Source organism: Chrysochloris asiatica, unplaced genomic scaffold, assembly GCF_000296735.1.
Source record: "Chrysochloris asiatica unplaced genomic scaffold, ChrAsi1.0 scaffold00317, whole genome shotgun sequence".
Taxonomy (NCBI): Eukaryota; Metazoa; Chordata; class Mammalia; order Afrosoricida; family Chrysochloridae; genus Chrysochloris; species Chrysochloris asiatica.
Genome location: NW_006408835.1, coordinates 1,170,279 through 1,183,717, shown reverse-complemented (window position 1 = coordinate 1,183,717; position 13,439 = coordinate 1,170,279). Strand labels below are relative to the sequence as shown.

Genomic DNA, 13,439 nt, shown 5'->3' with positions numbered 1-13,439 from the left:
ATATCATATACATATGAAAGCTGGACAGTGAATAAGGAAGACCATAGAATATTTGATGCATTTGAGTTATGGTGTTGGAAGAGACTATTGAAAGTGCCATGGGCTACAAAAGAACCAACAGATCTGTGTTGGAAGAAGTGCAGCCAGAGTGCTCCTTGGAGGCCAGGGCGGCCAAACTTTGTCTCTAATACTTCAGACATGTTGGCAGGAGGGATCAGTCACTGAAGAAGTATATCTTGTTTGGTAAGGTGGAGGGGCAGAGAAAAAGAAGAAGACCCCCAGCGAGATGGATTAGCAAAGTGGCAGCATCAATGATCTCAAGTGTGGCAACAATTATATAAATTATACAAAAATAATACCATTTTTTTGTGTGTGTATATATATATATATTTGTTGTTGTTAGGTACCATTGAGTTGGTACCAACTCATAGTGACCCTATGTACAACAGAACAAATCACTGCCTGGTCCTAGGCCAACCCCACAACATAATTTATATATATATACTCTGGTAGCGTAGTGGTTACGAATTGGGCTGCGAACCTTAAGGTCAGTGGTTCGAAACTACCAGCCACTCCGCAGGAAAAAGATGAGGCTTTCTACTCCCGTAAAGATTTATACTCGGAAACCCTGTACAGGGTCGCTATGGGTCGGAACCGACTCGATGGCACTTAACAACAACAACATATATATAATTTGATTTCTGCATTCTATTGGGTCACCTGACTTGCAAATGAGCACAAATATGGCTCTTGCCCAAGCATTTGGCAAAGTACTTGTCTTCAAATTTCTTGGCATAGACGAAACATTTCAATTTGTCTCTGGATAATTCTGGACACTTTTTTTCACCAATGCTTCCAGTGAGGTTTGTAATTATTCCTTCAATACTATCAGATTTTTTTTTTTTTTAAATCATATTCTGCCTCTTAAAGTGGTTGAGCCTTGACCAGTTCTCTTTGGTACAATTTGAAGCATTTCTTTGGGCACGTGGTCAATACCTGGAGTCTTGTTTTTTTTCCTTAATGCCTTCAGTTCAGCTGTGGCATCTTCATTCAATATCATTGTTCCTTGAGCATATGCTATCTCTGGAAATAGTTGAACCTCACCTGATTCTTTTTGATATAACAACTGTATTCTTCAGACTTCTTTTGGTGCTTCTCACATTGTTAAATATTTTGCTCATAGAATTCTTCAAAATTGCAACTCAAAGCTTGAGTTTTTTCTTAAGTTCTTTCATCTTTAAAAATGCTGAACATGTTCTTCCCTTTTGGTTTTTCTAACTACAGATCTTTGCATTATTTGACTTTGTCTTCTTGAGCAGTCCTTTGAAAATTTCTGTTCAGCTCCTTTACCTCTTCATTTCTTCCATATGCTTTAGCATCTCTATGCTGGAAAGCGAGTTTCAGAGACTTTTCTGACATCAATTTTGATCTTTCCTTCTTTCTTGTCTTCTTAATGACCTTTTTTTTACTTTCTTCTTGATGTCATCTCACAACCCTTCTGGTCTTCAATCATTAGTGACAAATGCATAAAATCTGTTCTTGAGATGGTCATTAAATTCAGTTGGGATATGTTCAAGGTTAAATGTTGGCTTCCTTTCTTTTTGTTGTTGTTAGGTGTCTTCCAGTTGGTTACAAGTCATAAAACCACTTGGTACAGCAGAACGAAACACTTTCCTGTCCTTCTTCATCCCCACAATCATTGCTATATTTGAGAACATTGTTGTAGCCACTGTGTCAATGTCCCTCACTGAGGGTCTTCTTTTTTTCTGAACCTCTACTTCATTAAATATCATGATTTAATTGTGTCCCCCTAAAATACATGTCATTTTTACTGAGCAGTGATTCACAGTGGTGTGGCAGCTATATAACAATGCAGTCATCCCCCATGATGTGCTATGATGTGATCAGTCAATAAATTGTAAGGAGATTATGGTGAGATGAAACATCCTTAGTCAAGTCAAAGCTCTAATCCAATGTAAGGGAAGTCTCCTCTGGGTATGCCTGCATCACCTTTCATCTTTCAAAAGATAAATGTAGAGATAATTGAGCATAGAGAGAGGGACCTCAGTATCACAAAGAAGGAAGACATGGGAGCAAATCATGCACCTTGGACCTGGAATCTCTGCACCAAGAACTTAGATGCAGGGAAGGATTGATGCCAAGACTCATGGAGTTCGCCAAGGGATGCTTGGCTCTTGACAACAGAAAGAAAATGCGTTCCCCCACAGCTGGCACCCTGAATTTGGACTTCTTGCCTCCTAAACTGTGAGAGAATAAATCTCTGCTTGTTAAAGTCATTTGTTTCTGTTGTTTATATTATACCAGCACAAGATAAGACACCAAGCATGATGTCTTCTTCAGGGATTGGTCCCTCCTGATATCACTTCCAAAGTATGTGGGATGAAATATCACCATCCTTTCTTCCAAGGAGTATTTTGACTGCACTTCTTTCAAGCCATATGTATATGTTACTTTCAATATTCCTCACCAACACCATATTCCACCAACACTATATTTCAAATGCATTAATTCAACAGTCTTATTCATTGTTAAGTTTTCACATGCAAATGCAACAATAAAAAATAGCATGGCTTTAGTCAGGTGTACCTTAGTCCTGAAAGTACCATCTTTACTCTCTAACACTCTAGAGGTCTTGTGCAGTAGATTTGCCAAATGCAATATGCCATTTGATTTCTTGACTGCTGTTTCCATGAGAACTGATTGTGGATCCAAGTAAAATAAAATCTTTGAAAACTTCATTATTTTTCCATTTATCATTATTTTATTGGTCTAGTTGTGAAGATTTTCATTTTCTTTACATTGAGGGGCAATCCATTCTGAAGGCTGTTTATGATCTTCATCAGTAAGTGCTTCAAGTCCTCTTTGCTTCTCACAAGCAAGGTTGTGTCATTTTCATATCACAGGTTGCTAATGAATCTTCCTCCAATCCTGACACCATGTTCTTCATAGAATTTAGCTTCTCAGATTATTTACTCAGGCATACAGATTGAATAAGTATGGTGAAAGGATACAACTCTAATGCACGCCTTTCCTAATTTTAAGCCATTCAGTATCCCCTTGTTCTGTTCAAATGACTGTCTCTTGATATATGTACATGTTCCTCATGAGTACAATTACATGGCCTGAAAGCCCCATCCTACTTAATGTTATCAATCATTTGTTACCACACAGTTGAATGCCATTGCATAGTCAATAAAACACAAGTAACTATCTCTCTGGTATCTCTGCGGTCAGCCAAGATTCATCTGATGTCAGCAATATTGCTCATTTCACATCTTTTTCTGAATCCATTTTGAATTTTTGGCAGCTCCCTGTGGATGTACTGTTGCAACTGATATTGCATTTTCTTCAACAAACTTTGATTTACACATGATATTAATGATGTTGTTTGATGATTTCCACATTCCGATGGGTATTCCAAATTCCTTGGCATATATGACTGACCACCTCCAGTGCTGCATCAGTTTGTTGAAACATTTCAGTTGGTATTCTGTCAATTCCTAGAGCCTTGTTTGTCACCAATGCCTTTAGTGCAGCTTGGCCTTTTCCCTCTAATACCACTGGTCCTTGGTCATTTACTATCTCTTGATATAGTTGACCATGGACCACTTATTTATGGTACAGAAACTCTATGTATTCCCTCCCCATCTTCTTTCAATGCTTAATGCATCATTCAGTATTTTCCCATAGAATCCTACCAGTTTTCAACCAGAGGCTTGAATTTTTCTTCAGTTCTTTCAGCTTGAGAAATGTTGAGCATGTTCATCCCTTATGGTTTCCTGACTTCAGATTTTTGTGCATTTCATTATTATAATACCCGATGCTGTCTACTCAAGCTGCCCTTTGAAATTTTCTTATCAGTTCTTTTGCTTCATCATTTCTTCCTTTCACTTAAGATTCTCTATGATCAAGAGCAAATTTCAGAGTGTTTACTCACATCCATTTAGTTCTTGTCTTGTTTTGCTGTCTTTTAAGTCACATTTTACTTTCTTCAATTATGATGCCTTGATGCCGTATCATAACTCTTCTGGTCTTTAGTGTCTAATGCATTACTGTTGAATGCATTAAATCTGTTCTTAAGATGATCCCTAAATTAAAGTGGGATATACTAAAGGTCCTATTTTGACTTGTTTAAATTTCTTCAGCAGCAGCTTGAATTTACATATGAACAAGTTCAACAGACTGCCCCTGGCTTTGCTTTAGCTAATGATACAGAGCTTCTCTACCATCTCTTCCCACAGATGTAGTCAATTTGATTCCTGTGTATTTTATCTAGTGAAGTCCATATGTATAAGTCACTTTTGTAAAATTCTGTCTTGTGGTCTCCAGCATCGTTTCTATCACAAAAGACATATTTTCCAACTACTAATCCTTCCTCTTTGTTTCCAGCTTTGGCATTCCAATTAACAGTAATTATCAATGCATCTGTTTGCATGTTTGATCAATTTCAACCTTAATTAAGTTGGTAGGATTCTTCAATTTCATCATCACTAGCTTTAGTGGTTGTTGGGTTAATTTTGCATAATAGTCTTATTAATCAGTTATCCTTGTAGATGTGTATATATGATCCTATCACAGCACTGTACTTGAAATGTTCTTCTTGATGAATGTGATAGCTGTCCTCTTTAATTTGTCATTACAGTATTTTAAAATACATGATTGATCACACGTCGGCTGCTAGGAAGAGCTGGATTTTCCATCAGAAAAGCTAAGTTTGTTGTAGAGTAAGGATCAGAAGATTTGATCCTGGTTACAGAACCATCCCTCATTTCAAAACCTTGGAAACCCACTGCATCCTTCCAGACTACCCCTGAAAACCTTTTAAGATTTCATCTGAGAAAGGCCTAGGAGCTCTTGGAAGGGGAAGAAGACAGATTAGTGGTTGGAATAAAAACAGGGTTGAATGATTTCCAGAAAGCAGGGTTCTCAAACTCTTAGACAACAATCTGCAGAAGAAGACAATTTCAAAAAGTCAACTAGAAGCAACGTGCAGAGAAGATGAGTGAGACCTCCTCCAGAAAGAAGACAGGGTCCTCAACAGAAGAATCTGGAGCCAGAATTTCCAGGCAGATAGGAGGGTTGCTCTGCTGAGAACCCCACTTCAGGATCCGTGAGAAAGACAAGAAAGAACCAACAGAAGAGTCCTGGAAACAGAGATGGTAGAAATATCAGTGAAGTACTTCAGTCACCTGAGAAGAAAAGGTCCTGGGCCGATCCTACTGCTGAAAGTGAGGAGACATTTAAAAATAGAGCGGAGGTTAATGTGAAGATTCCTGATGAATTAAAACCCTGGTTTGTTGAGAACTGGGGCTTAGTTGCTAGGCAGAAGCAGCTGTTTTAGCTCCTGGCTAAGGAAAATGTCAATGGCATTCTGGAAGAGTCTGCAAATTTTAAGAGATCACAAGAAAATGCTGACAATAGGAATATACCATTAGTGAAGTTGTGGCAAGGATAAAAGAATACTTATGTGATGTTGGGCACTCAGCTGTTCTACAAATTTGAGAGGTCTCAATATGCTGAAATCCTCATGGCCCACCCTGATGCACCGATGTTCCAGATTTATGGAGTGCCACACCTACTGAGGAGTCCTGGTGTGGGTTAATGCGCCAGACTGCAAAGCCGTTTGAACTGCAAGGTCGGTGGTTCAAGATCACCAGTTGCTCCTTGGAAACCCTATACAGGGTTGTTATGGGTCGGAGTCGACTCGACAGCACTTAACAACAACAACACACCTACTGAGATTCTTTGTAAGAATCAGAGCAATGTTGGCATATGTGCCCCTTGATGAGAAGAGTCGTGTTTTATTGTTTGGCTGCTACTTGCATGATTACTGTAATACCTGGCAAAGAATTCTGTAGCCCTGTTACTGCCAGAAATTACAAAGTGGCTTCAGCTGAGTACCATCACAAAGCCCTGTGAGGGTCTACTGACAGCTCACTGTTAACGTCTGGATATCTGTAAACACTTTTCTTTTTGCTCCTCGTCTTTTTCTTGTGTAATTGATGTTCTCTAGAAGTGTTAATGTTATCACAGGGCTTATATTTAAGTTTGTTTTCTGCTTGTTTCAAACAGAAAATAAAAGGAGAATGTAAACTCCCTTTCACATTTCAAAGTTACTACCAGTGTATACAGTAATTAGACAAAGAAGAAACATTCAGTAGAAAAATTTATTGCCTAGTTGACAACATCGCTTGAATGCTGGTTGTTCTATCACTTTGACACTACACAATTTTCTAATATGAGATAATTCTACATGACAAAATGCCTTGGTTCCTAGTGCCAAATGTTCAAATTAATGTATACACCTGAAATTCCATGCATTTGTCCTCTCTTTGTCTTCGTTTATTTATTTATTTATTTTAATGGTGCTTGATGTAAAACAGCCCATTCTCTGCAAGTCATCTATCTATGGTGTTCCTTAGGCATTCTATCTTTGCACAGGTTGCTGAAGGGTGGTGGTTTGTTTTATGGTCTATATTTGAGTCTAATACACATCCTAACATGATAGAGGAAATGCATTGTATAGACGCAGTTTTCTGAAAAGCTGATAGCTTACGAATTTTATTTCACATCTTAAATAAAGTTTGTTTTGAAATTTCAAAGCAAAAAAAAACAACCCTACATGATTGTCCAGTAACAAAGTAGTAATGCCAGCCTATTTCATCTCTGTATTACCTTAGAGCCTTCAGTGGCACTGTAGGATAAGTCCTAGGCCACAAGATCAGTTTAAATCATAAGCTGAATGGTTCAAACTCACCAGCCGCTCTTCAGAAACCCTATGCAGGGTCTCTACAAGTCAGAACCGACTGGACAGCACTTAACACAGCAACAAGTACTTGAGAAGCTAGGATGGTGAGACTTTTTGACTCTCATACTTGGGACATGTATGTTATCAGGAGGGAGGGACCAGTCCCTGGAAAAGGACATCATGCTTGGTAAATTAGAGTATTAGTGAAAAAAAGAAAGATCCCCAACAAGATAGACTAACACAGTGTCAAAAAACAATTGGCTCATAATTTTGAGGGTGGTGTGGGACTGCATGGTGTTTTTGTTCTGGTGTTCAAAGAGTTGCTGTAAGTTGGAATCGACATGATGACACCTATCAACAATAACAACAAATTCATAGGTTATTGATCTTTATGCATTCTATTTCATTTCGATTACTTCCAATTTTCCTAGATTACTTTTCTCTTATTACTCATTCATAATGGGTGTTTGCAGCTGTTTCTTCTAATTTTGAGTTGTGTCCTATCAGCATTTGAAGGTCGTGAAAGCTTTGCTCCATTCACATCATCATGGTTAACTTGACTCATCTTCTGGAACAATATCTGACAATTTGCCACTGTTAGTTATAAGATTTTCAGTGGCTAACCCTTCAGAAGTGCTCCACGTCTCCTTCTTTGTAGTCTATATTATGAGCCTGGAAGCTCAGCAGAAACCTATCCATCATGGGTGACCCTTGCTGGTATTTAAAATACTGGTGGCATAGTTTCCAGCATCAGAACCACAAACAAGTCACCATGGTATGACAAATTGACAGGTGAATGGTGGGTTGCCTTAGAAGTTCTATTTATTTCCCACTGTTGTATGGTGTTCCATTTTATGAATGGAATATTTTATTAATAAAAAATATTTATCTTCCTACTATTATAAAGAGCTCTGGTAGCATGCTGGTTATGAGTCGGGTTGCTAATCTCAAGGTCAGCAATCTCAGTATCAGCTGTTCTGTGGGAAAAAGATGAGGCTTTCTGCTCCTGTAAAGATTTACAGCCTCAGAAAACCTATACAGGGGCACTATGAGTTGGAACTGACTCCATGGCACACCACTACCACCACCGCCACTATTATAGTCTTGGTGTGGCACTGTTGGATAAGCACTTGACCACCTGGTTGATTTGAATCACAAGGTCGTCAGTTCAAAGCCACCTGCTGCTCCTCCTCAGAAACCCTTCACAGGGTCGCTCTGATTAGAACTGACTTGGCAGTACTTACCAGCAACAATTATCGATAGGCAAAGGATCCTTAGTAGTATGGTGGGGTACCAGCTGGGCAGCTAGCCACAAGGTCAGCAGTTTGAATTCACCAGCAGCTCTGTGTGAGAAATGCAAAGCTTTCTACTCCCATCAAGTTTTCTAGCCTCAGAAACCCTGTACATGGTAGCTCTGAGTTGGAACTGACTCTAGAGCACACAACCACAACCACTATTATTGATAGGGATACGTTGTAATTTCAAAAATCTATGAAAACTAGAAGGGTCTAATAGTTTATTAGCTATTAAAGATAGCTGGCATGTTAAAAGCAAAATCTATAACCATTCTTGTTGTTGTTATGTGCCGTGGAGTCGGTTCCGACTCACAGCGACCCTGTACAGGGTTTCAGAGGCTGTAAATCTTTACGGGAGCAGAAAGCCTCATCTTTCTCCCTCAGAACAGCTGGTAGTTTCGAACTGCTGACCGTGAGATTAGCAGCCCGATTCGTAACCACTACGCTACCTGAGCTCCTTTCTTAGACACGTCTTTTGTGTGCCTGAACTTTCATATCCCCTAAATGGGATAGTTGGGTGACGGTGGTGGTGGTGGTTATGTGCCGTGGAGTCGGAACCGACTCATAGTGACCCTGTACAGGGTTTCCGAGGCTGTAATTCTTTACGGGAGAGAAAGCCTCATCTTTCTCCCGCAGAACAGCTGTAGTTTCGAACTGCTGACCTTAAAGTTCACAGCCCGATTCATAACCACTACGCTACCAGAGCTCCTTAGTTGGGTGATAGGGTCTACTAAAGGAGTTAACACCAATTTAGACTCCCAGTATCCGCAGGTGAGAATTCTGTTTGATTGAAATCCTTTCCAATATTTGGTACTGTCACTTGTTTTCAATTATATTTTACCTATTTTTTGGGGTGTGCAGTAATATATCATTCCATATGGAATTTGCATTTCTCGGTGACACTATGATAAGCATCGGACTGCTAACTGCCTGGTTGGTGGTTCAAACCTACTAAACAACAACACAAGGACTAGCAGTCTTTTTCAATATGTGCCTTTTTAAGTCATTTGCCCTTATTTTCATCTGGATTTTTAGAACTCATTTATAAGCAATCTACATATATACTACATGAGTCCTTTGTTATATGATTTAAAATCAAATTCTGAATTGTAACTGTTGAATTGTTTTTGTTTTGTTTTGTAGTTTTGTAAAAGTTTCTACTTGCCCTCTTTGTGGATAAATTGTGGATATATTTCTTATGGATTAAGCAAGCACTTTTTGTAATTCTTTTTTTATCCCACTAGTAGGTCATTATTTTTATATTGCCCCAAACAGAAATTTGTAAAATGACCCACATTGTACAGGCACACAATTTTAAAGGTTCTGGATGGTATTTTTTGACAATCAGATAGAGTATGAGAACTTTACCTTAGATAATAGATTTATTTAGTCTTTGCTATGGTTGGTCTTTGATAGTTTTTCCCTAACTTTTAGACATGGCACTTTTGAGTTTTAGTTGAAAGCTTTCCACATTTGCTTATGCTCCCTGAGAGCCCTGACTAATTTCCTTCATCTCCCACACTGAGATACTGGCAACATCTCTGCTCAAGGCTTCAGTTACCTGGATGATATCCTCTGCTTGGTTTCTGTTTGCTTACTTTGTACACATGCATTTTAGGATTATGCAAATGCTCTGAATGAAAATGTCATGCATAAATTTGGCCTTACTTCTCAGTGGTTCCTTCCTTTATTGTAGCTTTATTCCCTTAGTCACCTGTTATTCTGGAAGCCCCAAAGTCACCTTCAAATTCTGTTCAGGGTAATGAGAATGCTGGTTGTTGTTGTTGTCAAGTGCCGGCGTGTCGATTCTGACCCACAGCGACCCTGTATAGGGTTCCCAAGGAGCAGCTGGTGAGCTTGAACCACCCACCTTGCAGTTCCAATGGCTTTGTAGTCTGGTACATTACTCACAGCACCACACCAGGACTCCAATGAGAATGCTTCTGGTCCTGGGTAATTGTTTTCAGATTGGCATCTACTCCTCACTCCACAAATTGGCAAAGGCTCCAAGGAAAAAACTGGAATGTGAATATAGGGCTTATTTCAATGTTGTGGATTGACTTGTGTGCCCCCTAAAATATGTGTTGTAAACCCTAACCCTTATAATTTGGTTATAGTTTCAATAAGGAATGAATTTTATTTTCTTTTTTCTGTTAGAGGCAATATTCATGTAGGGTATGTCTTTATATCTTTTGAGAAATGAAAGAGCAGATTAAGCAAGGATGCAGACAAGCACAGATGTGGAACCATAGATGCCACACTAGATGAGACTTCCAAGGAACCAAGAATTGCATCTGAACTTGATGGCATTGCCTGGAGCCATCAGAGAGAGAAAGCCTTCCATAGAGTTGGCACCCTGAATTCAGACTTTGAGCCTCCTAATTGTGAGAAAATAAATTTCTCTTTGTTAAAGCCACTCATTTTGTGGTATTTCTGTTATAATTGTACTAGGTAACTAAGACACTCAGAGAGACAGACCTTCAAGTCATTGTTTCCTTTTGTTCTCTAGTGTTTCGAACAATTATTCTCTTTCTTTTATTTTTATTTTTTAAAAAATGTATGTATATTCTAACTACAAAAAAATAGTCTCAAACATCCCATGATTAAAATGGTGGCACAGGATTGAGCAATGTTTCATTGTGTTATATAGAGCCAGAGCCAATCCTAGGGCAGGTAACAGTAACAACTACATCCAAATATTAGATTTCTTTTCAATTGGATTATTGTTTTTATGCACCCAATTACATCATGGCTAAGAGTGGAATATGGGACAATAAATCTATAATTTTGTTGTTAGAGCATATTTCACTGACAATTCCCAATATACTTAAAATTAGATATTAACCTGCTGAATTTAGTAAGGTTTGCAATTTTATTCTCTGGAAAAGAAGTTATGACTACAGATGGTATGAGTTTATTGGTCTGTAAAAAAAAAAACAAATTTCATGTCCTGTAATCTAGCAACCTTAAATAAACATTCCTTTCCCAAATAACAAATTAGATATAATTTTGCATATGTTCTTTATCTATGTGAGACCATGATATGTATGAGAATATAACTCCAAAGTTTATAGGAAACACACACGTGCTATAATTATTAGGATAATATATCACCCACATTTTAGGCATTTATTCAATCCTAAAATTGCAGAGTTCTGCTTTATCTTAATTTTCTCTCCTCTCTTCCTAAAGAAAACAGATTGATATTATTTCTTCCAGCTGTGAAGTGGCCCATTTGAAGTTTAGAATGCTCACACTAAAAATACATTAGAAATTGGGATCTCTTGTTCAGACTCCTTTGACATATAGATGGGAAAACTGAAATATCAAATCATTACAAAATTTGAATTGGGGTAAAATATTTTACTTTCTTTTGAAAAATGTGTATTCATTTCTCAATTATTATGATACCATCTTACCATCCTTCCCTAGTTCATAATCCTAAGTGTGCATGGCAGATTACATGCCATTGCTAAGGACCAGCTAAGGCTTTCTGAATTCCAATAGAATATTTTATAACTTCTGTTAACCAAGTGCATTATTTCCAATAAAACTTTTTCCTTCTAACAAAGTTACTATTGGTCTCTATCAAAAACTTGTGGATTATTTTAGTAATTTGGTGCTGCTGTAAAAAAACAAAACAAAATAAAACCATGAATAGGTGGTTCTTACTCACAGTATAGGAGGCTAGTAAATCTTTATTTAGGGTCCTGGGTTTAGGGGAAGATTTTCTTTCTCTGTTGGAACAAAGTTCTTGTCTCTTTGAGCTTTTAATCCTGGGTGGTTTTCATGTGGTTTATGGTCTCTTTTCCTCCATCCCTGCCAGCTGCTTACTTTGCAAATCTCTTTTATATCTTAAAAGAGATTGAGTCAAGACATAATTTATACTCACATTAACATAACAAAGACAACCCATTTCCAAATGGGATTATGTATACAAGCATTATTGTGTTGTTGTTAAGTGCCTTCAATTTGGTTGGGACTTAGCAACCCTGTATAGGGTTTCTGAGGAGGAGCGGCTGTGAGCTTGAACCACCAACCTTGCAATTTACACCGAACTTGCAGTCAAGTGTATTAACACCAGGACATCATTATTGTTGTTAGGTGCCATAAAGCCAGTTCTAATGCATAGTGACTTTATGAACAACAGAAGTAAACATTGCCTGGTCCTGTTTATAATCATTGTTAATCTTGAACCCATTTTTTCTTTTTTTCTATTACTGTGAACTGATTGATAGAATACACGGGAGAACATCAGCTTTACACCATCGTTTCATTGCAATGATTACAATCTCCTCCGTGCATCATCATTCAAAAGCATTTGCTTCCAGTCCCTCTGATTTTTTTTTTTTTGGCTGGGGGAGGTAGGGTGGTGTACACAAAAACGCTTAGGAATATATGATAATTTAAACAACCAAAGGGCACATTCTCCAAGTCTCCCTCCTGATCACCAGCACTCAGTCCTTCTCTTTCCATGAATCTAGAGTCCTCAGCTGTTCCTTCTCTCCATGTCCTCATCTCTGGTGTCGCTGCTTTTCTGGTTAGGGTCTCATATTCTGCTTGTACACTTCTCCCTTGATGGTCCTAGGACCCTCTGTTTCTGGACTGTGAGATTAACTAGTTCCCCATTTTTGTTATAAAAATTCTACCTTTACAGTTGTGATAGTCACAATTAGTCATGATAACAATTACTCACTATTGAATCATAAAAATCTTAGCCCCATCTCTTTTCACCAGACCCATCTAGACAAGATGAAAACTATTCAGTGGGGACTCTATCTTCTCCTACACACTCTTAAACTAAACTCCCTCTTGAAAACTTTTAAGCCAGTCATTTCATGCCTTTATCGCCTACTCATTTTAGGTAGTTAATGTCTAAGTTGCCCATTCCTATCTACTCTGTATACATAGGGGATAGGATTGATACTTGATGTGAAGACTTCTTCGCTCTCAGTAGGTATTTTGAGCTACTACATCCATAAGTATAGGTCAAGTTCATCAAACTGTAGCAATTTACACTCATATCCTTTATCAAAAATTGTTTGTTTTTTTATCTTCCTCTTGTTGAGATCTGATTATCAGTCATTGAGGGTAGGTCAAATGGGTACTATCTGCAAGTTTGGGCATTCTTGTGTGTCTCCCCTCACTTCATATCAGCTGGATGCTTCACTCTCAGGTCTAACCCTCCATGGCTATGACCTTGTCCATGGGCTCAGGAGTCCCCAGGTCTCACCACCCTTCGGACCAACCAGCCCTGTCTCTTCTCTCTCTCATCTCCAGGTCAACGGGAGTCTATGGAACATGGGTAAACTCAGCCCATTTATTTATTGCTGCCTTCCCCCCTCTTCCACTCACCAGTAGACCAATGTGCATGC

The 13,439-nt window shown here is 38.4% G+C and overlaps 1 protein-coding gene and 1 pseudogene across 1 annotated transcript in view; one reads left to right on the top strand and one right to left on the bottom strand.

Moving 5' to 3' along the window:
• VWC2 (von Willebrand factor C domain containing 2) overlaps positions 1–13,439 on the bottom strand; it is a 282,049-nt gene that overhangs the window by 11,569 nt on the left and 257,041 nt on the right. The gene's annotated exons all lie outside the window — the stretch shown is intronic.
• LOC102836050 lies at positions 4,925–5,940 on the top strand (annotated as a pseudogene).